Here is a 25,979-nt window from a genome sequence, read left to right as displayed (position 1 = left end):
AATCCTACCAAGACAGAGATGTTAAGAAAAGTGGTTTAATATTGGAAGCAGCCTTACAAGACAATTGGAGCTGAGGTGGCAGAGATGTGACACCAACTCTGATTTCATAATACACAGAGGATAAATACAGCATTTTTCTTTTTAGTCTCGATTTTTCAAACTTTCAATATTTGAGTAGCACTAAAGCAAGGTGGATGTTATGCACTAAGCTTTATAATGTAATATTTTAGTGTCATAAAGGCCTTTTCTGTGTGAGTGGGTATTTTAGGTACCTACAAGCTTGGAAAGAAAAATAGTTACAGGAAAACAGCAGGCCAAAAAGAAGAGCATACACTGTGAATTTAGTGAGTGAAATTTTCCCAAGAACTGATAAACCCTGGAGACTAATGGTCGTGTTGAATCTGCAAGAATTGATAAATCCAGGACCAAGAGTCTGCTGCATTTGTTCAAGGTCACTAGCACCCATGAGCATCAAACATGGGTTGTATAACTCAAGACTGCATCCAAGAGGGTGGCAGCTGCTATATGCAGACAAAGACTACAAGATTATACACACGTTGAAACAAAGGACCTTCTGAGGGACTTCCCCCAAAAACTACCTAGAAACCACTGGCACATCAGTACAACTCTCCATTTCTGAGTAAAGGGTTGGGATTGACCTCCCAACTGTTGCTTCTGCCAGGTGACTATAAGTAGTTGTGTGAACTGTGTGAGTAAATGAATATGTTGTGTGAACACTTATCTGCTATTAATAATAATAGCTTGTTTTTATGAGTAGTAACAGCTTAATGAATAAAAGGTGTTCTAAGAAATACTGCCTGTGATCTGTCTCCCCCTAACTCAGTTCCCTATCAGAGAAAAGGGAAGTTACTACAGTGGAATGGCAGACTTTTCATGTCAGCTTCTGAAAGCTTCACATAAACAATAAATAGGGAGGAAAAATAAGGCACTTTTTTCTTACACTGAAATCAGTTGGAGGAACCAGAGAGCTTTTCATAAAGACAGTAAAATAGTTGGAAGCCATTTGAAGAGGAGGGGAGTAGAAAGGGAAGAGAAGGAAGAGAGAAGACCGTACTTCCTAAAGACAGATGGTGTCCGTGGTTTCTATCTTAGGTGCATTCTGGCTTCCTTGGGTTCTTTTACAATTGCATACAGCTTGGTCACAGCCTGATGGGTTTATAAAAAAAACAAAAAACCTTTGCTTATTGGATTTCTAAACCCAGTGATTTCTGTTTGTTTTTTTTTAAAGGCTTCAAAGCTATTGGGTAACTGAAAGAAACAGACAAAACAGAGTCCACATCAACAGTATGCCACAGTTCTGCAATGTAATTTCCTAAATCTCAGTTAGGAAATAATATGTTTTCCAACATCCTCACCATCCCACCCTTTTGTCTCCCACATAGCACTGTGTTGTGTTCCTACTTATAGCACAATGTGTTCTTTTCATTTCACGTAATGAAGCTCAGAATATGGAAGGGCCACCTGACACCACAGTTTAGCCCAATCTGTAGCAGCTGTAAAACAAAAAGGGCTAGAGAAGTGAATATTAACATGTAACTAGACAGAATGAGAGATACAACTATGGTTATTTCTTGAATGACAAGATGCATCCGGATGCTTTTTTACAATAGCAAAATGATCAAAAACGCACGACAGCTTCTGCTTAAAGGTATTCTGTGTCATGTCACCCTTCTCTTGGTATGAAGTGCCTTCGTTCCCCAGAAATTCCCCAGAAATCTGATAAAGATTAAAAGAGAGGATTTAAGGCTCAGAGAGTGTGTGCATACCATCCTGTCCTGTTTCTCTCTGATCATCCAAAAAGAAAACTCCCAGGCTGCAATCTTTGCAAGATTTGCTTGATTCCACATTGCGCTCTTCAGCCCTTAGTTTCCTATGGTTTTAGTCCATCTCTGAGAGGACAGTATACTTGCTTCTCCCCTTTCAAGTTCTGGTTTTGAAAATATCATAAGATATTTTATCAGGCTGACAGGAAGGTGATCTCAATTCTTCCAAAATAAACATCCAGCAAATTAATTTTCTCTTTCTCTATTCATTCCTGCATAACACTGAAAAAGCATGGGGAAGATAACAAAGGCATCCATGTTCATATCTTTGTTCATGGCCCCAAAGGAATGGGAAAGCTTCTAGGACCATGGCTAGACAAATCCTATGTTTCTTACTAACAGTGGATCCAAAATGTCTTGTATTCATATCCACTTCTGAGCTATGAGTCTCTACCTTTCTGATAATTCCTGGATCTGCTCCAGGAGTTGCATTCTAAGCCAAGATACACTCAGTTCACCATTACTTGACTAATCTGAGTACAGCTACCCAGTGATGAACAGCCCGTTTGGCCAAGGATGGCATATTCTTGATGCAAATGCGGCTGGAGAGCTTCAGAACAAGAGCAAGTATGGAAGTAGTACCAGCATTACCTGCATTTGTCCACCTTGGGGAATATCACAGCTCACCCAGTCCTTCAGATAAGGGAGATCTGTACATTTTCACATATGAATGGTAGAGAAAGGCTCATATGATTCCAGTTGCCCCTCCACACCCAAATGACTTTGACCAAGGTCACTGCCCCTCATGTAGAATTCCCTGTTACTTATGAATTTACCTTCATTCCTGTTCTGAAGTAGATTTAGTTCCTCTATAAGAGTATAACTAAGGCTCTCCTATAACTTTGTATGCTCAGCAAAGTAGGCTAGCAATCTGTAGAAAGACTGTAAAATACCTTCCAGGGAAGAATCAGATAATCTCATTGGAAGGGTATTTTTTAGGATTAAATATGAAAAAGCATAGAGTAATACAGCATCCACTGCATTATCTATATTACATTAAATTCTGTTTATTTATCCTGCTTTATATCTTCAGTGTTCTGCACAGTGCAGAGTTTTGTTCTGAAAATGCAGAACTGCACATTTGGAAGTTGAAAGCAGAGGGGAGAAAAACAAAGCATTTAGTATCCAAGCACAGCATATTGGAGGCTCTTGAAAAAGTCCAGGGAACTGATTTAGGATTAAGACATAACTATACTAAATGGATGTTTCTGCTAGATTGATTAGCAGTGAAATCAGCTACATTAGCCTTTCTCAACTTTAGGTTTCAAGTTGACCCAAAAGATTAATTTGTGCAGTTCATACATCTCATAGCTACTGCTATTTCTGCTGTCTGATTGCTGCCTATAGAAGCTGTCACTGCACTGGTCAGACATTGTTCATGTTATTTATTTATTTATTTATTTAAGCTCTCTGTGCAGCCACAGGGGCTAGAATTGCTGTGTTTGATTCAGCCATACAGACCTAGGCGAAGTAAATGTTAAAAATCGTCTCTTGTTCATCTTGGGGGTGGCTCTTTCCTGATGGGGGGGAATATTTCATAACTGCACAGCAGCCAATCGCTCCTGACAGCTGTGATTTCCTGACCTGCCATACATTTCAGCAATGACTCACTGTGGATTGTGTGCTGCTGAATAAAGCCACTGAATGATGAAGTAACTTCTTTTACCTCTCCCAGAAAGGACCATTGTCCAGCATAAAACGTACTCAGCTGCATAGGCAGCTATGAAGCCAAAGCTAACATTTTGAATTGCATGTGCTCTTCCTCAACACAATGCTGTCCACACATTTGAAGCTCCACTGCTCAGATCCCCCAGGCAGTTCATTTCAAAGTTATGACTAATGATTAACAGCAACAACTATTTCTATTTATGAATATAACTATGATATTAAATACACCCTCACAAATTCAGCAATGTTGTACCATTAGAGGTTTGCTCTAGCAAAGTCTGGCAAGTGTAGCTCTAGCTAGAGTCTAGCAAGTAAAATGCATGAACCGACATGGATCGATATAAATTTATCATATCCAGCACTGATGCAAAGACACAAGGCCTCATGCAGGCACATGAAACATAGGTAGGAGAGAGTTAGGCCTTGCTTTCCAGAGACTCTTAATGGTCTGCTAATGAGAAACCAATTAACTCTTTGGCACTGCCTTTAGAAGAGAACTGGAAGTGTAGAGGTGCAGTCGGAGTCAGCTCATAGCACAAAGTGGGAACCCTACGTTACCTGACTCAGGGCAAAATCTCTGTCCTCCACAGTCACAGTATACAGTCAGTGCACACTGATACTGGAAAGATAATCGGTAAAGCTTGTCTCAGAGCTCATGAGATGCCATCAAGAATGACCAAGTTGGGAGGTCTCCCTATAAACTTACTAGTGCCCCTCACCTCCAACCTCAGAACAGCTTTTCTCTTTGAATTGCAACTAACTGTAGTCACTCTGTGCAGCTCCTTTTGCAACAGCTGATGAAAGCAAACACATGTACTATGTTCTTTTGCATTTAACAGGCTGCATAAATATCCATGGGTATTTATAGGGACAATACTGGTACTTCCATGCTGTGACTCTGTTTGCCAATAAAAATGTCCATTCCCTGACCCAGATCAGTCAGAACTGTGATGTTTCCCTGCCTCTTCAGGTTGCAGTGCTAATACTGTTCTTGTCTTATGAAACGATCACTATAAAATGCTCATCACCTTTTGAAGAACCTGAGTTGTTTTTTTGAGAGAAGTAAAACTCAGATAACTCCTCCGTCCAGGTATATTCCCTTCAGCAGCATTTTCCTCACACTTCTAAATCAAAGAATATTCTAATGCAAAACAGCTCTGTGTTGCAGATTAGCTTCACAAGAAACATCACTTGAGCTTGAAGTGCAGGCCAGTAATCACAAAGGTTAGATATAAAACATGTTTTACAATATTGTTCAAACATAATAAATACCTTAGGGAAAATTTTCAAAACTGTCAACTGACTAAAAAATGATGTCCCATTAGAGGCTTCTGAAAATGTTACCCCTGTCATTATTGCACTTTAGGAATCTTAATTGTTTCTCAAACTCAGAGCCACAGGAAACACAGCAACAAGCTGTATCTACATTCATCACTACCCTCCACATATGGATTAACATCATCCATTCCCCTCCCACCTTGGCAATTTTAACTGTACTCTCCAGGAGATTCTGGGAGTTAGAAAGCAATGCCTATCTCTTACATAGGAAAGAATACTAAAATCCTTCACTAGCAACAGAGCAAGAAGGTCACCAAAGCTCTGTTAAAAGGAAAACAATTGTGACAAAAACTTAGCTGCGGTGCTGCTACTTCTCTTTTATGTAGAAATGTATCCAGTTCAGCTAGGGTAATCTTAAAGAGATATAAGCATTAATTAAAGTTATAGAAAATCAGTTTCACTGGCAGTGACGGATGAAGCTCAGGCTGAAGCAGGCATGCGTCTCCATCTACTCTACTACCGTGCATCAGCACAGCTCCTCTCAGTGTTGCTCAACACTCACAGTAACTCTGTTCTTGCTGTTGGGTGGAATTGTCTGGGTGGTTGTTGCTGGGGATGGTGGTGCTGTGAGCTGGCTATTTTTGAAGTGGGGAATGGAGGAAGTCACCAATAACTGCCACATAAATTATCAGTCTTGCTCTAATTGCTCATTTTAGCTGTCTTGCAATTGCACCATCTGCAGTGGTACAGATATGGGAGAAGACTATAATCTTATTATGAATTTTAATGTAATGCCTTATATTTATACACAAGTTATATTCCATAAAACTGAAATGAATTTCTAATGCTGTATTATTTGCTATTTTCCTTTCTATTTGCCATTTCATTCAGATTTTCTTTAATAATGTATTTTTATAGGCCTGTACCTCAGCAAGTCTCCTCTGCCAGCACAACTCCTCTGGTAACAGTAGCAATGCTTCACAAAGGCCCGTGATTTGAAGTGACCTTGGGACTACACTTTTCCCTGTTCTCCCCAGGCTGATAAAAACCATATCATTTGCTGAAAGCAACCCTGAATTTCCTGGCTTTTGTTAGCTTATCTAGGATTCTCTTGACATGCATTTTTGATGCTTAATTTCTTTTGTATTTGACCACCTCTTTAAACTAAAAGGGGAGTGAAGCACCTCTTCCCAAAAAACAGTCAGAAGCATCAGCAACCACCTGCACATCAACAGAAAGTGTGTCACCACTGAACCTCCCAATCAGCGTTACCATCACCTCATCAGTACAGTCGTCACGTACCTCCAATCTCTGTAACATTGCATAGATGAGGCTGCTAAAGGTTGCAAAGGGAGGCAAGTTTCTTGAAAGCACCCTGCTGCTGACTCCCTGCCTCATGACTGGCATGCTGATGATACCTCGTGTCAAGTGTCATTTCCTTACCTTCCTCCCCAGGCAGGTACCCTTCTAGCTCGTGGCATAGAGGGTTTCACAAATTCAGAGCAACAGGCCATCCATGCCATCATTTCATCATCTTCCTGGGATTCCCCACTTCAGTTAAGCACCAGCATTGTTCTTCCTGTTATTGCCTTGCATGTCTCCATCTGTGTCTGTGCTCTTCCTCCTCCCTCCCCCCTTCTCCCCCTTCTTTTTACAGCAGTAGAACTGAATGCTAATGAGCTAAAACTTGTTCTGGCCCCAGATGCTTCATTTTGCTAACAGTCCTGAGTACGAGGCCCTATTCATCTCATATAAGGAGTGGAAAATACTTGGGAAGCAGGTGGGCCTTGTAGCTGCTTTGGCATATCAGCTAATACTGTTTAACTTGTCCTCTTTATATTCACATGCTGAGTTAACTTTTCTCAGTACCATATAGACAAGTCCTTGCTCAGGCTTGTATCACATATCCAGTATAAACAACTTCTTCCCTTCAAGAAAAATATACCTAATTTGGCCTGCTTTATCGCCAGAGTCTATTCATTTACCAACGGCTGCAGAAGAAGACACCAAAATAAATTACTAAAATATGCTTTGACTTGGCTTAAATTAAGGAAGGCGTCTATCTATCTTTTTAGTAGTGACTCAGCAAGCAACGTAACTCAGCAAGTAACGTAACCACTGAGTGCCTGTACGTGCTTTTAAAGGCAAGCAAGTATCTAGGGAAGTTTCTGCAACATTTCTGAAGCTGGTCTCGGGCTTTGAAAACATGTGTTTCGAGACATAATTGACTATCCATTATCACAGCAAAAAACAAATGTCACAGATTAAAACAAAACATGTTTCTGATTCTACAAAATAGGGAAATAATGCACATGGAAATGGAAATATCTTTAACCACCTGGAATCTGTTTGCCATCAATATTAGATCCAGCAACACTGAAGTTGGTGTTTTGCCACTGATTTCAGCTGAGCCAGGAATAATACACAGTCCACAAGTATTTGGAAATGGAAGCACAGTACTGGACAACTGAAAAAACTTACTTTCAGGAATTGTGAGGTTAGCGGAGTACAGCTGACTGTGTGATTTTATTTCTTTACATGCTTGATAATAAGGCAGGAGAAGGAGAAAAAAGAAGAGATTTTTCCCGTGGTTTTCTTCTTTAATTACTTTGGATAATTCTAAAACTCCTACCTGAAAGCTGTTATTATATGTTACGTAAAATATATGCCTAAGCAAGCCAGAACAGGGACTGACAGTTAGGAACTGATTGCTTAAAATTTATTGTTTTGTAGCCTTTCATTCAAAAATCTGCATTTCATGCAAAATGCAAAACAAAATGTCTTCATTATGCAATATGTGGGCAGTGCAAGCAAGTGCATTCTTTTCTTATGCTGGTCTGCCAGCTGGAACGGCCTAGATTTAACAAAGCATAAGTTTTACTAAACTACTAGTGCAGGCTCAGGTCTCATAAACTGCAGAAGTTTTGTTGGGAGGCAGGTGGTTTTTCTCCACTTTTGATACTTGTTACAGGATTCAGCTGCAAAAGGGAGTAGGAATCATTTAGTCACTATCCAAACCAGCTGCCTCACCAGAAGCTGCGTGACTCTTCTAGGCCCTGCATCATATCTACCAGCTCTAGGCTGAAGTTTTGGATACCCTAAAGAGCCTCAAATGGCATTACCTGCCTTCAGTGGGGTGACACAATCACATTCTCTAATTCACTCCTTGACTAGAGATGGCCACAAAGAGAACGCCGGAAAAATCTTTCCTTCAAGTCCTCTTTGCAAATTCTTAACCAAAAGGAAATCTACACCACAAAACTCACGAGAAGGACATTTCTTTGAAGACTGTCTACTGCCAGACACCAAAAAACCCACAACACTAAATGAAATAGCATCATAGATTGGCTCCTACTCTTAAATCAGTTCATTAAAAACAGCCTAAGGGTTTAAGATGAAGGAATAGTATAGTGGCATGAAGGCAGGTACGTACTCAAATGTTATCATACTTTCTGTAGTTTTTTTAAATATATGTGTGAATGAGAGGTGGTACATGGCACACAGGCCCCAAATATACATTGAAGCATGGAGAGGACAGCCCCACAGCGAGATGCACATGTGCTCCAGGGAATCTTTCCCTGGTGGAGTTCAATAGCCAGAGTGACTAAAAATGTATGGAAGAAGAGCTTGTGGGAGGGAGTCAAATACAGAGGGGAGAAGCAAGACACACTGAAAGGAGGAATTCCAGTGTGTGCAGTGAGCATGAAGGTGATAGAGAAAGACACCGCCTTCATGCAGCCTCTCTGCAAGCAGCTGCAGGCAGGCAGGACCTGGTGCTTCCACAAAGCACCACTGCAGTCAAAAAGCTCTGCCTGAGGCCTAGGGTCCCATCCGCTCCAGGCAGCCTGCAGAGCTCAGGTGATGAGAACAGGCTATTTTGCAAGGGGAGAGTGAGGGAGGGGCTAAGAAATAAAAAGACAGAGATAGAGACAGGTGAATTTCACAAGGACAAAGTGTTTGAAATGGGTACAGCAGGTTCAAAGCAGTTGCTGGCAGAATTCCAAAAATGGAGAAATGTAGTCTAAGCTTAGGGAGAACAGTAAGATAATTTTGCATTACTGTGGCTAAAATGACTCAGAGGAAGGAAAAGATCTAGGAAAGTATGTCTTGCACAGGATAAGCAGTTAAGCCATACAGAAAGAGAGGAAGGGTCAAATATTAGATGTGGGGGTGAGGGGAGAGAAACAGCATGAATTCTTGTAAAGAGTTGTAATAATCAAAACATTGGCAGGGCCTTAACTAGGCAGCCCTGCTGGGTGTCCAGATAATACAGCTGATTTTAATTGCTGATGTGTGCATTTTATGTCATTTGCCTGATTCACAGCCCTTTTATGACCATTCCGTTTAACCACAAATCAACAGACAGTCATAAAGCATCACGCAAATGACCTCCTTCCTGAACAAGCTGTGTTATTTTTATTGATATTCAATATTTAGATTTTAATGGAGATAGATGGATAGGCAGACACAAGGACAGCAGCAAGATGGGGGACAGAGAAACTGATTTGAAATGAACAGATTGACAAAACATAAAGGCAGGAAGCAAGAGACAGATGAATAGTCAGGGAGGGGCCTGCCACCAAGGTAGGCAGATAAAATCTGGAGGCAGACTGCTTAGGAAAGGCTGACAAATGGCAAAACTGTCAGGCAACAGAGAAATATGAGTAAGAAATGGGGAAAGAAGGACCAAAGAGACTGAAAAGAAAAATCATTTCATACACAAATCCCATTATTTCTTATTCCCCTTTTCTCTACCCCACCTCTCTATCCCCTCCCACCTCTCCCAGTTTTCAAGTAGCACAGTATAAAAGGTTTGATTTCAGTTCTAGCATGCTTCATATTTTCAGATGTAGCATTGTTAGCTGGAGGTCTACCGGAGGATGCATATTGCTTCTCTCCCACCTGCTGTTCATTTCATAAACTGCAATCAGTACACAGTCAGTCAACACCTCTCTTGTTTATTATGTGGTGCAGCAGGAGATTTAGTTAGACCTTTAAAGTACTGGACCAAATTCCACACATCCTGAGCCATACCAGCGGGTGAGACAGACATGAGTACTGTGCAGCACCTGCACCCCATTTGGTCCATAGATCTCAGTGACTGTTTCTTTCTACTGCATGCACCTTTGAATTACATTGCTTTGAATTATTTTGCATTGCCTTGAATTACTGCTCCCACGTTTGTCATTGATTCACAGTTAGCAGTATATGCTCTCCCTAGAACTAATGCAGAAAGAGACCAGAACTAGCATTCATTTCTGTAAAACAAGAACAAATGAATATTGCACTGTCAGGTATTTATCATATCTGTAGTATGACATAGTAAGTGGATACTTGTTCTCCCCAAGGAGGAGTCATGTCACTTCCAGACTAGACTGCTTTGGATACAGGGTCAAAGCTGCAGGGCTGCCTACCACTCATACCACCTAACACTTCCAGCCTAGCTTAGAAGCATCCACAACTTCATTTGCACATACAAGGCTAAGTTCCTTAGATTTTTACTTCTAAAACCATGCAAACATCAACAGCACTGAGCACATTCATTTTCTCCACAGACCTTTCTATATAGCCAATGCAAAGACAGAGGTCTGGCAGAAAACAGACTAAGGGCCTGTGCTAGGGCTACAACAATCTCTCTGTTGATCTGGGATATCCTGGAGAGACAGCATATATGCATGGCTTAGGGTGTGTCACGCACCCAACCTTCCAGAAAATATCAGAATACCTGCACAAGCCCAGAGTGAGAAAAAGACATGCCAGTGCTCTCTAAAAGTCCTAATGAAGCATGCAGGTTACACAACCACAGTGGGCTTGCATAGATATCTGGGATATCTGAAGGTATGGTAGTCTCTGATGAAACATGTAGTCAGTGCACAGGACGTGCAGATACTTTGGACTCTCTTTTCATGAAGAGGGTACTACTACTTAGAAATTCCAGGCAAACATACAGAAATTCCTCATTTGCCTGTATGTGATTTCCAGACAAAGGAGAAAACATGAACTGAAATCCAAGAGAACAGGTATTTTCACTGACTGGTTAATGATTCTGTGCAGTTCATAACTTACCGCTGGTCAAGTGACATTCTTCTTGGGAGGAAGTAGGCCAACATCATCTTTTGCCCATTTTAGAGATAGGATTGTTTGCAGGTTTTATACTTCACTCCATGCAGATGTGAAATTAGGACTTCAGCTGTAAGGTGGCAGACTCGGGTCTCCGACAATGACTCATATTGCCTTTCTGCATGAATGTGCTACATTTACGTGCTTGTCAGTAACATCTCTATTTAAGTTACCACAGTCCCCAATGCTAGAAATGAAATCTAAGAAATATCCTTCAAATATTTGTAGCTAGCAGATAGTGTATTTACATATATATGTATGTGTGTGCATATATATGTGCATATATACATTTTTTATATATATGTATATACACACACACACTAGCAACATCTGTGTTGCACTCTTTTCTCATGGATAATAGATAAGACCATTACTGCTCCCTGGCAATCATGTGGTTCATGTGGTTGAGATTCAAACTGATCTGCTCTGACCTATAAGCCCTCTCCAAACGTACAGGATGAGAAGACCAAGCACATGCTATAGTGAAAGCAGGTTGCAGGAACTGCTTTTAGTCAGACTTTTCTTGATTTTCCCACCTTAGCACTCTTTTGATGTAAGATAATTGCTCACATTGGATAGTGGGGAGGTTTGGAATATGCTGACAAAGACCATGCCTGCCACTGTTTCCACAGCTTCCTGCATTCTCTTATCCACTGGAAAGCATGGCAATGCACTAACTTCTCCTGTCCTGGGAAAATAAGATTTTGCATAAACATCACATATCTTGGTTAGCATGAAATTGCTCATCAGGAGCTGGATCAAACTAGCTAACCAGGAAGTTAATGACTTAGGAAAGACAACACAGTATTGCTGACATGACTTTTGCATGACTGGGAGTCAAATAATGTGGAACAAAGAGACCATATATAAGAAAGAAGAATGAGAACTGATATCAACATGGAAAGAGTGGAACTGGGTTGGGGAAGAAAGTGCCATTTACATTTTCCTCATGTGAAAAAGTTTTTAATGCAGGCAGGATGGTGGACATCATCAGGATGTTCATCTGAGGGTGAAGGGTCTCTGTTCCCTTTCCCACTGAGGTGCCTAAGTGCAAGTGGGGAACAGGAAAATATACATACCAGACAAAAAGATACCTGCAACCAGACCTAAACCAGCACAGCCATCTATTACTGGTACAGACCAGGAATAGATCATATCTCTTCCTTGAAGAAAAAGAGCTGCTACAGAACTGCTTTTTGACTTCCAGGATACAAGTAACTTCCACTCCTGGGCCTATGGAGTTATTTAAGAGCTAAAATATTCTTGCTCTACGAGTCTTCTCAGGTGGCTAAAAGAAGCATACAAGCCTCTCCACTTCCCAAGGGCAGGGCAAGATGACAGAGGTAAGCAAAAGAGTCTCTAGAGCCTCTGCTTTTCTTGCCAGAGAGGTGGTTGGGCTGGGTTTTAGAGCCCTCCTTCCAAATATAAGGCAGCCACGTCTGCGTATCAGAGAGAAGTGCACTGATTAGATGTGAGCAGAAGCCTCACTAACCATCCACATGCCAGAGAGAAGCCCTCTCCCTGATTAATGAGGTCTACTAAAAGACACTGGCTAATTTGCTCAGGTGGAGCATCATGCGGATGCAGACGAATAACTTTTGGCTCAGAGCTAGCCTGTATGGCCCTAACACAGGTATGTCTGCCTGGTTGCGTGCCACACAGAGGAGAAACCTCTTAGAAACCTCACATCAAAACTTAGCCAACACAGTCATCTGAAAATGGTATAAACTGGTATCCTTAACTGGAACAAAAAGTGTCAAAGGAGGAGAAACCTTGGGGCTGAGCGATCCTTAGGGCAGACTGGCTCCTATATAGCAATAAAGTCAGAAAGGATGCATTTTTCCTCCTGTTTACAAAGAACACACTGTGTTCAACTGAACAGTGCGTTCCACTTCCTAGCGATCTTTCGGGGCGTGACTTATCCTGCACCACAGCAAACCATCTCGTCTCAATTTCTGGAAGACTGGTTCTGAGGTCACTTAACATGCTAAATTTGCCTAACTATTTTCAATTATCATCTACATTTATCAGGATACAAACAATGCTCCATCAGCTCTACAGGTTAGTAATGGTTCTGAGGCACATGCTCCATTACAAGAAAAAACTATGTTCTAACTTCCATAGAAGTTTTAACCACTATGTTAGATGTTAAAGAATCAATTTTACTTACAAAATTGGTTTTATTTGGTTTTCTTTTCATGAAACTTGTCTTCACAGGACAAAAAAAGTGAAACATTTCAGTGCTACTGAAAACTTAAGCAGTAGCAAAACCCTAATAAATTCACTTCCTGCTTTACTAACAATAAAAAAAATCTTTAGATTCTACAGTGATGTCTAAATTCAGTCCACACTACATTACATTCTCCATAAAAGTTAGTTATCCATTTATTCCTTCTATTACTGATCCTGACACTAAGATCCCAATTAACAACAACAAAAAGGACCAAGAGGAAATCAGGTAGAGTATTTTGTTTCTTTCGGGGAGAAATTATATCCACAAAAAGAATGATGTGCACTGCTTAAAGAACTCCCTGTGTCTGGAACTGTCGTCTGTATAAGACTCAGTCTTTTACAACACTGCCTCTTCTGTGGAGGCATTAACACATTCAAACTTAGCTTCAAAAAACTGAAGCATGGAGTTCAGTTTTTGCTCCATGTCAATATGAACTAGGAACCAGGAATCAGTGAAACTATGGAAGTAAAGCTGGCAGAAAACTGATGTAGGAAAAAGATAAAAGAAACTCAAGTTTTATCTATGGAGATCCCCCAAAGAAACATATGAGGAAGTCCTGTTTGGGCTTTTTTTTGTTTTAATTAAGACTGACCCATTGCTAGAGTAACAACTGAAAAATGAAGACATTCAGACTACACAGGTGAGCACTCAATATTCCCAAACCACAACACTTGTTCTGCTTCAGCAGGTCCAGGGACAAACCGATTTTCAAAAGCTAAGAGTACAAGAAAGGAATGGGTGAGAAAACCTAAGAAGACTAAATTATGAATTCTGAAATTTGGTCTTACATGGCCAAACACTATGTTTACTGAGGTCAGTGAGACCTCTGTCATTATTTCCTATGAAATGACAATTTGGATCCAGGAACAGTATTTTTGGATAAGTGACTGAAAAACTATCTGGGTGGGATTATTTGGGGGGAGGAGGGGCAGGTGGGTAAGGGAACATGAATCATGAATAGGGGGGGAAAAAGCAGCTAAATCATGGAAAGATATGATGAATGGAACAGCTGGTACAGAAACTGTGGCTAACAGTGAGCATGAAGGGGAAAGGGAAATGAGGCCATGATGCTGAAAGAAAGAGGAGAAAGAAAGAACATTAATGTAACAACTAAGGCAAACCCATGGAGAGCTGTCAGTCATCTTCACTACTGACACTAGGCAGAACATAAGAGAAGACTGAAGGGATGCCGTCTTCAAGATCATTTTAGAGGCTTCAATGACCAAAAAAAAATAGAAGACTATAAAGCAACTGTATTGTTTCAGTCCTTTCAAGTGTGTACCACCACAACAGTGAAGGAAATGAGATGTTCTTAGCTTCCACCAAGCTTGAGCATTTGCAATTTACTGCCACCCTGAAAGAGAGACCTGCACTGTTTCTGAACATAATCACATTTGGCCTCATTCTCATTTGTGAGCAAATATGACAGTAAAATGTATCACATTTGGAAAAGGAGACCCAGGAAGTGAACCTACTTAGGTAGAAAATAATATCCTCACAGGCAACATCCTATTTAGAAGGACTGTCAGAAGGCACAGAAAAGGTTGTTTAGAGGATCTTGCTTTCTGTTGGCAGTGTTGCAGATGAAACCTCAGAGATCAAGATAATGGCTCAGAAAAATACCTGATGAGTTTGCCTGAAGTGTTAAAAACTAATTTGTAGTGCCCACGAGTTTGGAACCTGGTCACCCTATGACAGCTTGCACTCTGTGAGAGCTTGTGCAATAGCACAATATTCTGTGGAATAACAAGCTGTTACTCATGAAGGCACACAGCAATTCTTCTCAGAAAAAAAGAACATAAAGAAAAAGTGTTAACCTGCCCTACTCATAGAGCCGGCCACACTGCTTTCCCAGGTAAGCTTGGAAACTATGTATGAGGAACTGACCTGCAAGCCTGAAGCTTAGCCTGTAGTGAATACCCTGCCAATCCGTTCACACAAAGATACTGAGCCCCATTCAGGGAAGACACATGGATGACTGGCAAGGATTTGAGGTGAGAATGTAAATGTCATTCTCCACAACAGTGAGGACAAATCAGGCCAAAGTCAAAAAGCTGGTTCCTTGACTCCTTTCATGTGGCCTTTTTTTTTTTTTCCAGAAAAGAGCAAAGAGAAAAAACCTGCCAAAATGGAGCCTCACCTGTGTGGATGGGGGGAAGGTCAGAAGGGAAAGGAAGGGCTTCTCAGTCTGAGATTTTCCCTGATTTTCTCTCTGTTCAGCAGGACTGGACTCTGAAGATCCAGTCTCTCAGCTGCCAAAACTGAAAATAATTTGGGCATGGCGATTTTGCAGAAAGATGCTCACCAAGACAAAAATCTTTCCCTCTATGTTCATTCATCCTGGCTGAAGAGATGATATTCATTTTTAAAACAAAAAATCTTTCCATGAAAACGTGTCAGTTAGCTTTTAAAGGCCCATCTTTCCTTCATCACTGCAGTATCACCACTAGAAATTGAGACACCTGGGGTGATCAAAACCAAAAGAAACAGGACCAGTTCACATTAAAGCTCCCACTCCCAAAGAGAAAGGGACCACACAATCTTACAAAGCCTTCCAGAGCCCAGCACAGTCCTGTGGCACACATCCCAGCTCTTCAGAGTCCTCCTGGCCATACGAGACTGTAACGACGACCATCTCCAGTGACAGCCTCAGATTCACACACCTGAGCGGTTACTGAAGTAGCTGCTAGGACCACAGCTAGTCTCCTGCTGTCTCAGGCTCTCTGAACCAGTGTTCAAATCCACTCAGCTGAGAGCACACCTCCAAGAGTGTGTCTGCACAAGCCAGGCATGGAAGTTACTCACATGAGAAATGCTCTCAGGAATTACAACCAAATGCAGGATGACCTGTGATAGGACCCAAGCTTCAGTGGGCCAAAAGTGTTAACAATTTCTGAGTTGAACAGATCAAGATCAAGCAGCAATCAGTCACAGCTTTATCAGAGTGCCACATTTCAAAATGGATAACAAGAGCCTTTCTTGCTGTGATATGGTACTTACTGTATTTGTGAGGAGGGTCTGACAGTGAAGAGGGAGATGCCACCTCTGGCTTACTAGCTTTTTAATATTACATATGCTTGACTGGAACCAGTAAGTCTTTCACTAACACTAGCCTTAAGGTGCAGACAACTTAGAGAAGGAGACTGAGCACACAAAACAAGGAGTCAGATATATGTTGCCATTTCCATTAGGAGTGAGTTACTACTGCTGTTCACCATTTGCATAACAAACAAGTGCCAGCAGCCACAGCCAGAATCCACATCTGATTTTACTGACTAATCTATGCCTACAATATTGCATGGCATTATGAAAAAAATAACATACAGTTATTGTTATACACCACAATTGCATTTTTTAGGTTATTTTTCCTGAGTAATAGCATACTCACAAAGTTTGCTATACAGTTCAGGGTTCTCTGTCAGCAATAGCTTTTGCAAACTCATAGTGCCTTCTAGGAAAAATTCCAGAGCAATTTTTCATTTTTGAGAGCTAGAGAAGAAGTCTGCAGAGGGTGAGATGCTGACAGCTGGTAGTCCAGAATCCGGAAGTGCCATCAATAGAAAGAGCAGGAGGTGTGAATTTGTGAGCAACAGACAGATTCATATCATCCTCCATAGACAGCACCAAACTTACCCCTGAACAAAAAAAAAAGGGGGGGGGGTCCAGTCAGGACAATAGCCAAAGACACTGGAGATAGGAGACAGAGCCAGAAAGCTTCTCAGGGGGGTTCTGCTGCAAAGGAGACAAGGGGCTGGAATGTTGCTCTTTGAAAATAGTGTGGGGACATGGCAATCCCTGTTTCCCCTTCAAAATGAGGTGTTTAACTCTGCAGATAACTAGATGAAGAAAATGGAGGAAGGAGTTAATAGTTAGGGTTCCCCACCATTTTTATTCCATTAAGAGACTTTTTTGAACTTTCAGAAGGTAAATGTTTGTTTTTATATCAGGAATGAAAAAGAGCTCTGTTTTCCTCAATCAGTTTTCAGTCCCTGAAAGGTTTTGCATACAGACCTAGCTAATTTCATAGAAACTGTAGTTCCTAGTCAGAAGGTCTAGGAGTACTTGGCTCTGTGTTTTGTGAGACATTTCAGTATGGTGGAACTTGTTCCCTTCCAGCTGACGCACTTCTCCTTCCCCTCATATACACCAGAGAAGGGAAGTTTTTCCTCAAGATCACTTCCTATTGCATGTTTCTAAGATGGTCGACTTTTCGATGCCAAAGTAGTTAGTTGTATGTAAGTAGTGTAGAAGTACAGCCCTTCAATTAAGACCTTGTTGTAACACTGCTCATTTCAGTTTTAGGCATAACTAACCTACATAGGGAATGTCCAGGGGTGAGTAGCAGCAGGGGATGTTACATTTCAAATGAAACACTTTCAGACACATTTTCAACTTCAGAAAACTGGGATAACATTAAAGAAAATTCATGGCAGATGGTTAATATTCTGTTACGCTAACCACTGAGAAGAAGTATATCAGAACTAAAATACACTGGACTCATTCCCTGCAGCACGCTCAGAGTAAGCTAAGCATTTTTGATTTACAAAGCCTTTACATGTGTTAACAGTTTGGAAAGCACACATATGGATATGTTTGTATGTTGGGGTGGGGAGAAGAATGACTAAGGAAAATCACATTCCTGATCTTGCCTTCACTTGCATTATTTAATAGTTTGTATGTTTGTTCGATTCACCAACAAGAAAACAGAAGTATGCAGAATTACTCTGAGAACCAGTGCATCTCTTTCTCCAGAGGGTACATACACCATGACAGTGTATCTGTCATATATTTTTCTCTCACTCTCTCACTACCCTCATTGAATTCAGTAGCAGATTTGTCATCAGGAATTCACCTAAGCCTTCATTAGTGTACTGCCACAAATGTATCTGGACATGAACTATTTCTTGTAACCAAGGTGTCTACAAGGGCTTCTGTTTCCTACATAACAACATTTGTGTACTTTTTTTTCTATCACAAGGCTGAGACAGGTATTGTTGATAGCAGTGCATTATACAAAGTACAGTAATGATGTACTAGGAGAGAGGTTTGCTTCCACAGTCATTGCAATAATGAGGCAACAAAGAACACGTATTAGGATGGGAACCTTTCTGCAGTCTTCCACTCCAGCTTGGCTTTCCACATCTGCATTCCTAACTGTAAGCCTTACTCATATAGAGGAGTCTTGGTATTTATGTCTTGATGTATCTAGCAACAGTAGTGCTGCTTACACTTTTAATACTTTAATTTATAATATTAGGTAGGTGGGCAAGATTTGAGGGGTTAGTATAACTGCAAGGGGATACCACTTACATTTCTACTTTAACAGAGAGAGTCAGCATAAATGTACTCCTAGGTACCCTACAGCAATGAAAATCTAAATTCAACCAGGACTACTTGTGCTTTTCTGACATGTAGCTCCTAAAGGAAGTCCTAATTCACAGCATGCACAATTCCTATTAAAAGTAGGTTAACCAAACCTGGGAAAAATGGCTTCATTTTAGGTACTAGGCACACACAATAATTCTCTCCTTACCTTCATGTCTCCAGATCATATATCTAAAAAACAATAACCACTCCTGGAACTGAAAATATAGCAAAAAAATTCTTGATTTGTCAGAATATGGTTCTGAAAAAGTGCTTTTCAAATTGGAAAGGATGGTACATTCCTCTTACAATTGTGAGACAAGTTAATTAGACAGATACCCTACATAGTAATTTCAAAGTAACTCCATTGGAAATGATGGTAATTACACAGTTACAGAAGTAAAAATGTCTTAAATAGAAAAACAGAGCTCAGATGTTATGTAGATGTAGATACTTTAACCTCAGCTTCATTTTCCTCCCTGTAATAGTTCAAAATACTGAGTACCCGCTGCTCTGTATGTAAGTTTCTTGGCAATTGGTGGCTCAAACTGAAGCAACGTATCATTTTGTGAGATTCTCTGAAAGTGGTCATAGGCCTAAGGGCTTTGCTGGACAGGAGCTATGGCATTTGACAGAGTGCATGACCAAGTCCTTGGTCATTTCACCTCTGCTGTATGATACCACTTCATTAAACCTAATTTCTGGCTAAAGGACAGGAGAAGAACAGCCAAAAGAAAAAGAAAAAAAGTAGAGGATCAGCTCCTGTGCAGGGTACTTTCTTACTTAGAATGCTGTGCTAAGTTTAGGCTATGCTTTGCTTTGGGTCTGGGACCAGAACACTCGAGTTCTGGTCCCTGCCTTTCACTTATGCCAATATAATCTCTATTAACTTCCCCGGAGTTCATACCTGTGTAAATGACATGAGAATCAAGCCCTAGAACTTTAGTTGTTCTCTGAAGAAACGTGTCTGTATGCTTGAAAATAAACCAAAGTATACACAAAAATAGTTAGAAGTCCTTCTTGAACACTAAAAATAGCCCTTGCTGGAGTGGTGAGAAGCAGGTCATTGACATCCAAAGCACAGATACACAACCTCTCTCATTTGGGATTGAAAGGACTTCACCAAGGCAGCAGGAGAGTGGAGCTAGTCTGTCATTGTCCCAACCCATGGCCAACACCATCTTCCACAGGAAACTATGAAGTAAAGACTAATGACCAGCGACAAAGACTATGGCTGTCCCGTCACAATGGCAGTCTCTATGAGGAGCCATTTGGTGCCTGAAGCAAAACACTCCTTAAATTTCCCTGAGGAAAGTGGGTTGTTAGAATAGATGGAGACTATTACAGCCTTTGATGACAATGGAAAAGCTTTGTGAAGGAGTGGCTCGCAGTGTCCCAGATATGCCGCGCTAGGAGTGAACAGTTTGACTCCTCACATGCAGTCAGACACAAGTCGGGGGAAAAAAGAAATCCTTCAAACACTTGAACATGTATTCTTTCCCCCCCCCATAGAGATTTCATTGTGTGAATCATAAGACGTGTCATTTTAAAACCTTAGAGGATAAGTTGTCAGAATATATTGTGCTTTAAAGCCTTTCTTTGGTCTCTCATTTAAATCTTTGAAATACTTTGTAAGTTATTTTTTCGCATTCACTTTGGTATTAATATTGTAGAGATGAATGTGCCTTCCCTTTTGTAAATTAAGCGCTTAAAATATTCTAGATAAACAAAACATGAGGTATGAATTGTGGAAATGACAATTGTTCCTCATGGTCTTCTATATGCTGAGCAGGTCCGAATCTCATGGACCCTTCAGACTTCCATCTCCTCCTTCTAGCGATTACAGCTTAACACTGTACTGATAATAAAAGGTAAATGAGTTCCTGCAGCAGAATAAGTATCAGGTATATAAAGCTTTTGAGAATGTGGATGCAGCTCTTACCATTATGGGCAATTAGAGCTCTTTGAAAGTGTGTTGCCTGACTTTCTGTTGCTTGGTAACTGGTGCACCTAATTCTTTTTCTAAGAGGTCACAGAAATGTCAGAAAATCCATTTTGTTGGGGGTGGGGGGATGAATGCCCCCATCAGAACAGCAGCATATAGATTCATTAAAAGAACTTCATGTCTTCCATTAGTAGATAGAAAATAGTTTTATTATTTGCCTCGCACGACAGTGCTATACAATTTCCAAGCAGTGCCAACTCTATAACATGCTTGCTGTGCCAAAGAGCTTAGGAACTGCAAATACACTGATGAAATTTGGCATGATACAGGTCAATTCACAGATATGCTGACAAATAGCCATTACTGGCCTGATGCAGAGTCTGTTGGAGTCGATGGAAAAACACACTAAAATGGCTATCGTACTGCAAAACCAGTTTTAAGGAGTTTTTGAGATTGGGAGCTTTGCAAACACTGACTGGCACAGAAAAAATATGAACTTAGAAACAAGCTAATGAGACAGGAGATAAAATTCTCTTCCCTAAAGAGATCCAAGCTTCAGTTTCTGCAGCCACTGAGATACTAAATGGATTTCATTGAGGGAGAACAAATTAAGTGATGTCTGTGAGGAAACAGTTTGGCTATTTTTACCTGCATTTTAAGGAACAGGACTTTGGAAGAATATCTCATCTACAGCAAATTCCCATATCTTTCTACTTTGAGACAGGTTTAGTAATACACACTCCATGTTATACACTATTCCCTACAAATGGATACTGTCAAAAAACTACTTCACTTCAACTTGAGCAGTGTGCTCAAGTTTGCAAAATGCAATTTAGATTAAATGAATGCCCCTGAAATGCGATGAATGCATTTTAACAGGGACACAATATGCAGGTGCTTACCACTGACCATCAATCATTTTCTTGCAGAGCTGGAGGCTTCTCGCAGTTGTCACTATAATCATTCTGCAAGAATTTGCAATCATTTTCTAAGAGCGTGTCTAGGAAGAAAGAAGGGCAGACAGTACTTTCTGCACTTAAGAAACCAGATCCATGCTGTCATAGAAGTAAAGTACACTTCCCTGTTGAAACAGCCTGCACCATTTGTGAAACAGCACACCTACACAACCTTTAGTACCTCCCACAGGACAATCTGTTTTTTGTGGGCAGCTTGGAATGCCAAGCTCTGAGTTCCAGTGTGGCTTTGGCCAAAAACTCCCTGCGCAGCATTAAATAAATCAAACTCAGGCGAGTCCCAAGTGAGGGTAGATGTACTGATGGGAATCTAGAGCTTCATTTTTAATGTGTTGCTGGGAGGACAAACTTGAATTTTCCATATGATCTTCTACTGAAAGGACTTCTGTAAGTTAAGATTATTAAAAGGTACTTTTACATCAGTTACAGCCAGTAAATGATTCTGTAATACAAATAGTTACTAAAAGAGGCAGTTCTTTAAAGCAAGGGGAAGAAAAAAATGCAATCAAGTTGTAATAATGCCTTCTTTACATACATACATGTATTTCAGTCACCACTTTTTCTTCAGAGTTTTGGAATGAATACATCAAATCATATTCTTTGGATACTATCTTTTTTTATATACAGAGACAGTTAATGTGACTCAAGAAATTGCATCAGTAACGATTTTATGCATACTCAAAATAAAGGAGTGGAACATACTAGTCCAAGAAACACCTCTCAACAAAACCTGGCAAAACTTTGCAAAGATGTTTGTACCATCACTTTGGTCTAGCATATATTCTGAAGCACTTTCAGGCATAATTAAATTCTATTGTGCTAGGTATAAATGTTTCTTTTGAATTTGTATATATATTTGTATAATACAGCCTCCTTAAAAAAATGCAAACTTACAGAGAAAGTCCTGAAATATTTCTGAGGTAATCAAAGTTCTAGTGAGTATAGGTGGGTTGGCGATTCTGGGGAAAAAACACCCCTAGAAGGAAAAAAGAAGTCCGAAAGCAAATAATCAGGAAAATATGAAAACAAAAATTTTTCAATAAAAGAATATTTTTTCAGTATTAGCTGTGGATGCAAATTTAATGAGCTGAGAATGAAATATGTCAGCTGCACAGAGAACTGTGCAGGTAATGAGTGTATTGTCACTTACCTTCCCCCTCCTTCCTGGGGGCAGAGAGTTTAAAAGTGCTGCAAAGTTTACAAATGTAGTAAACCTGTACTAAAGGGCCACTGGCATATAGACAGGACAACAGCTGTACACAAACACACACGTTCACACAGCCATACACAGTCTGTAAACAATCTGTGTCATCTTCAAGTGCAACAACTACATTTTGCTCTTTCACATACCTGCTCACTAGAACCAGTAAGGCTATTTAAGCAAGTATTACACAACATGTGTAAGACTATCTGACCAGGGCCTTGAGTTAATGTTTCCAATGCGCCCAGTGTTTACTTAGAATGGAAGATGTAGAACATTTAGCTAACGCAGAGTAGATTTGTATGCCCTCACTAAAGCAGCAAAATGCAAATCTGAACTCCATGTACACTGGCATTTTTCCATTTCAGCCCCTTGAAACTTTCTAAACTGACTGCTCAGGGGTGAGGCACTGCTAAAGGTGGCTGTGCAGGTCCCAGGTACCGGGCTAAAGATTATGTTCACACCTGGAGAAAGATGGAAGGGACAGAAAAATGTCTCAGTGTGTTAAACACAGTAGCATGTTGCCACAGTGAAAGTTCAGAAAGAAAAAGGATAATAAGGAGGCTTTACAACCCATAGTTTAAGCAAGGCACATAAGCAAGGCCTGTGGAAGGTGCATTTGTTGGAAGTGACTTCACATGTCTGAGTGAGGAACTGTGAGGGATTCACTCCATAATTCTTTTTGGTACTCTGTACCGCCACAAAGCCATGTTTCCTGCCCTTCTAAGTGGACTTGTCAGCAGTCACATGTATCTGGAAAACATACGGAATATTCCGAGGAATCCTTAATGGTAGTATTTGGGCAAATCACTATATGTTATAGTTTCTTGTATGAGCTTTCTGTCTTCTCCTCAACTTCCTACTGTAGAATTTGAGCCAGCTGCTACATGGATGGCTTCCATGGATGGCTTTTGCTTCCAATTGTTAATTGCGTTAACACTAACTTTCTTTTAGTTCTGAATGAAACATGCATTAATTACTGCTGAGGAACCAGCCACAGGAAAGACACAATGTTCTCTTCGTACGATTGATGTTTTATATATCCTGTCATTGTATTTACTGTTAAGTTACATACCACACATGTTCCAGAAGGAAATTAGTCTTCATTGGTTTGTTTTACCATTAGCTCACAGTGAGCAACATGGATGAGAATGGCAGGGCACGGGCAGGATGTATACATGTGAGTATTTACAAAGCTCATGGGGCCTGTCGCAAATCACACTGAAGTCAGGGGGAATCCTTCCAAATAATTTCAGCAGGCTTTGGGTCTGGGTTGAGATCTCTTCATTATTAATTTGCCCTTTTCCAGAATTAAGGATGCACTAGAAGAAGAAGCAAAATACAGTTAGGCTCTAAAGTGGAAGAATTAAGGTAGAAATGGACATTACTTGAGAACTTCTGTGAATACCCAACATTGTGTATTCCATCATCCAGGTCAGTGTTATCAGTTTCAGATCAAAAGCAGTTTAAAGGATGTTTAAGGTATAACTGTGTTTATAGATATTTCAGATTAGACAAGGCAATAATTCTTTAACTGCCCACATGCAGCTGAAAGAACCTGTTACATGAGCAAAATATTTTTCTAACATCACACTAGATACAGTATAAGTCTGATGCACCACCTTACCAAGTCATAATATTAAGGACTGAACCTAATACATAGGTTACTTTGAAATCCAATCTCTCAAGAAATCGCTCTCAAGAAATCCTTCCAAGTTCCAAAGCCTATTCTCAGGAAAATCAGAAACATCTTGAAGCAGGATACAGTTGTAAATTAATTTTCTTTAGAAAACAAAAACATTTTTATGTTCTATTTTGGAAATCCTGAAAGTTTAAGTATATTAGCTGTTTAAAAAAAATTGTGCAGTTTTAATTAGACTAGAAAGAAGTATTGGGAAAAGTATAAAATTCAGAAGCTAATAGAACAAATGGAAAAACTGTTTTATTTAAAATGATTATGTGTATACACTGGGCACATTTCACCGTGCATTGCTATTACTACCTGCAGTAAAAGTTTTGCTCTCTCAAGTACAAAATGAGTGAATTTCATGTAACTTTGTGCTCTCATTTTTCAAAGACTTTGAGAAGATGGAGTTTCCCTAATTAATAAACAGACATATTTCACCTGTCTCTACTTAAAATTTGCTGCTATTCCTTATTCAGCAGCTGAAGGCACACTCACACCACCTCAGATGGCCACCATGGAAAGGGCATACACTGAGAGCCTATCCACAGCTTGGCCGTGTGGGCAGGCACCCTGCCTAAAAGAATCAAGACATGTAAGTTCATTAAAGGGGGAACCCTGTCTGCACAGCTTCAGAAGTGAGATGAAGGTGCTGAACATCTTGACAGAATTATTATCCTCCTGTGTGCGAGTTGTTGCAGTATTTTGGGTGCATACCCAAATACCCACAGATCATTCAGAGCACCACTCTGCTGAGCTAGCACGGTTTCTCTCTTAGTGGCCTGTCAAACAGGATATACATGGGGCAAAGCCTACCAATGTGCTACAGTTATGCCCAACATGCATTTTCACACTTTGGTGAAAAGTCATTTTCAGAGAAAACTCCTGACCCAAACACCATTGTGACTTTTCCCTGTTCTGTTGCCTGCTTTTGGAAGATCATCTCTTGCCCCATGTATCATACAATTTTCCCTTACAGTCCCTTCTCAAAGTCAATCAGCTCTTAAGCACGCATTTGTATAAATATAATCACAAAGGACATTGATAAAATTGCTTTGCAGTAACACAAAGCATACTGTGCCATCTTTATGACTGCACAACTACTGGCCTTCTGCCCCTTCCCTAACACTTGCTTTCACTGCACCATATCTGCTACTTTTAGCTCTGCTATAAATACATATGTATCTGAGTAGTCCCACTGGAAAATTTACAATTCATTGTTGTGAAAAGGGGAAGATGTATCGTACTGTCCTTTGCTGTTCTGACTTCTGGCATGTTTCATGCCTTAACCACAAAACTTGAGGGAGGAATGTATTAGTAGTCTCAACAGAGTGCCACATCCATACATCCTACCCCGTCCTGCTGATGCTAGTGCCTCATTTCCCCAAATGGTTGGTTCTCTCTCAGTAAAAATTACTCCGTATATATATATATATATAGATGGAAAAGGAAGACCACCAGGTACATTTTTTTAATTAGGAAAAAACAGGAATGGAGTCCTTCAGAGCATCCTAAGACCTATGAGGCCTAAGAAAACATACTCCTAGATCCAAACATGAGGACTACAGTAATTTTAGAAAGATATCAAATGAAGCCTTATCTACTGAGCAAGGATAAAGAGAGAAGCAGATATACCATGAGTTGCAATGAGATTTCTCTGGTGTGTTT

Source organism: Apteryx mantelli, chromosome 1 (genome assembly GCF_036417845.1).
Source record: "Apteryx mantelli isolate bAptMan1 chromosome 1, bAptMan1.hap1, whole genome shotgun sequence".
Lineage (NCBI taxonomy): Eukaryota > Metazoa > Chordata > Aves > Apterygiformes > Apterygidae > Apteryx > Apteryx mantelli.
This window is presented reverse-complemented; position numbering follows the sequence as displayed.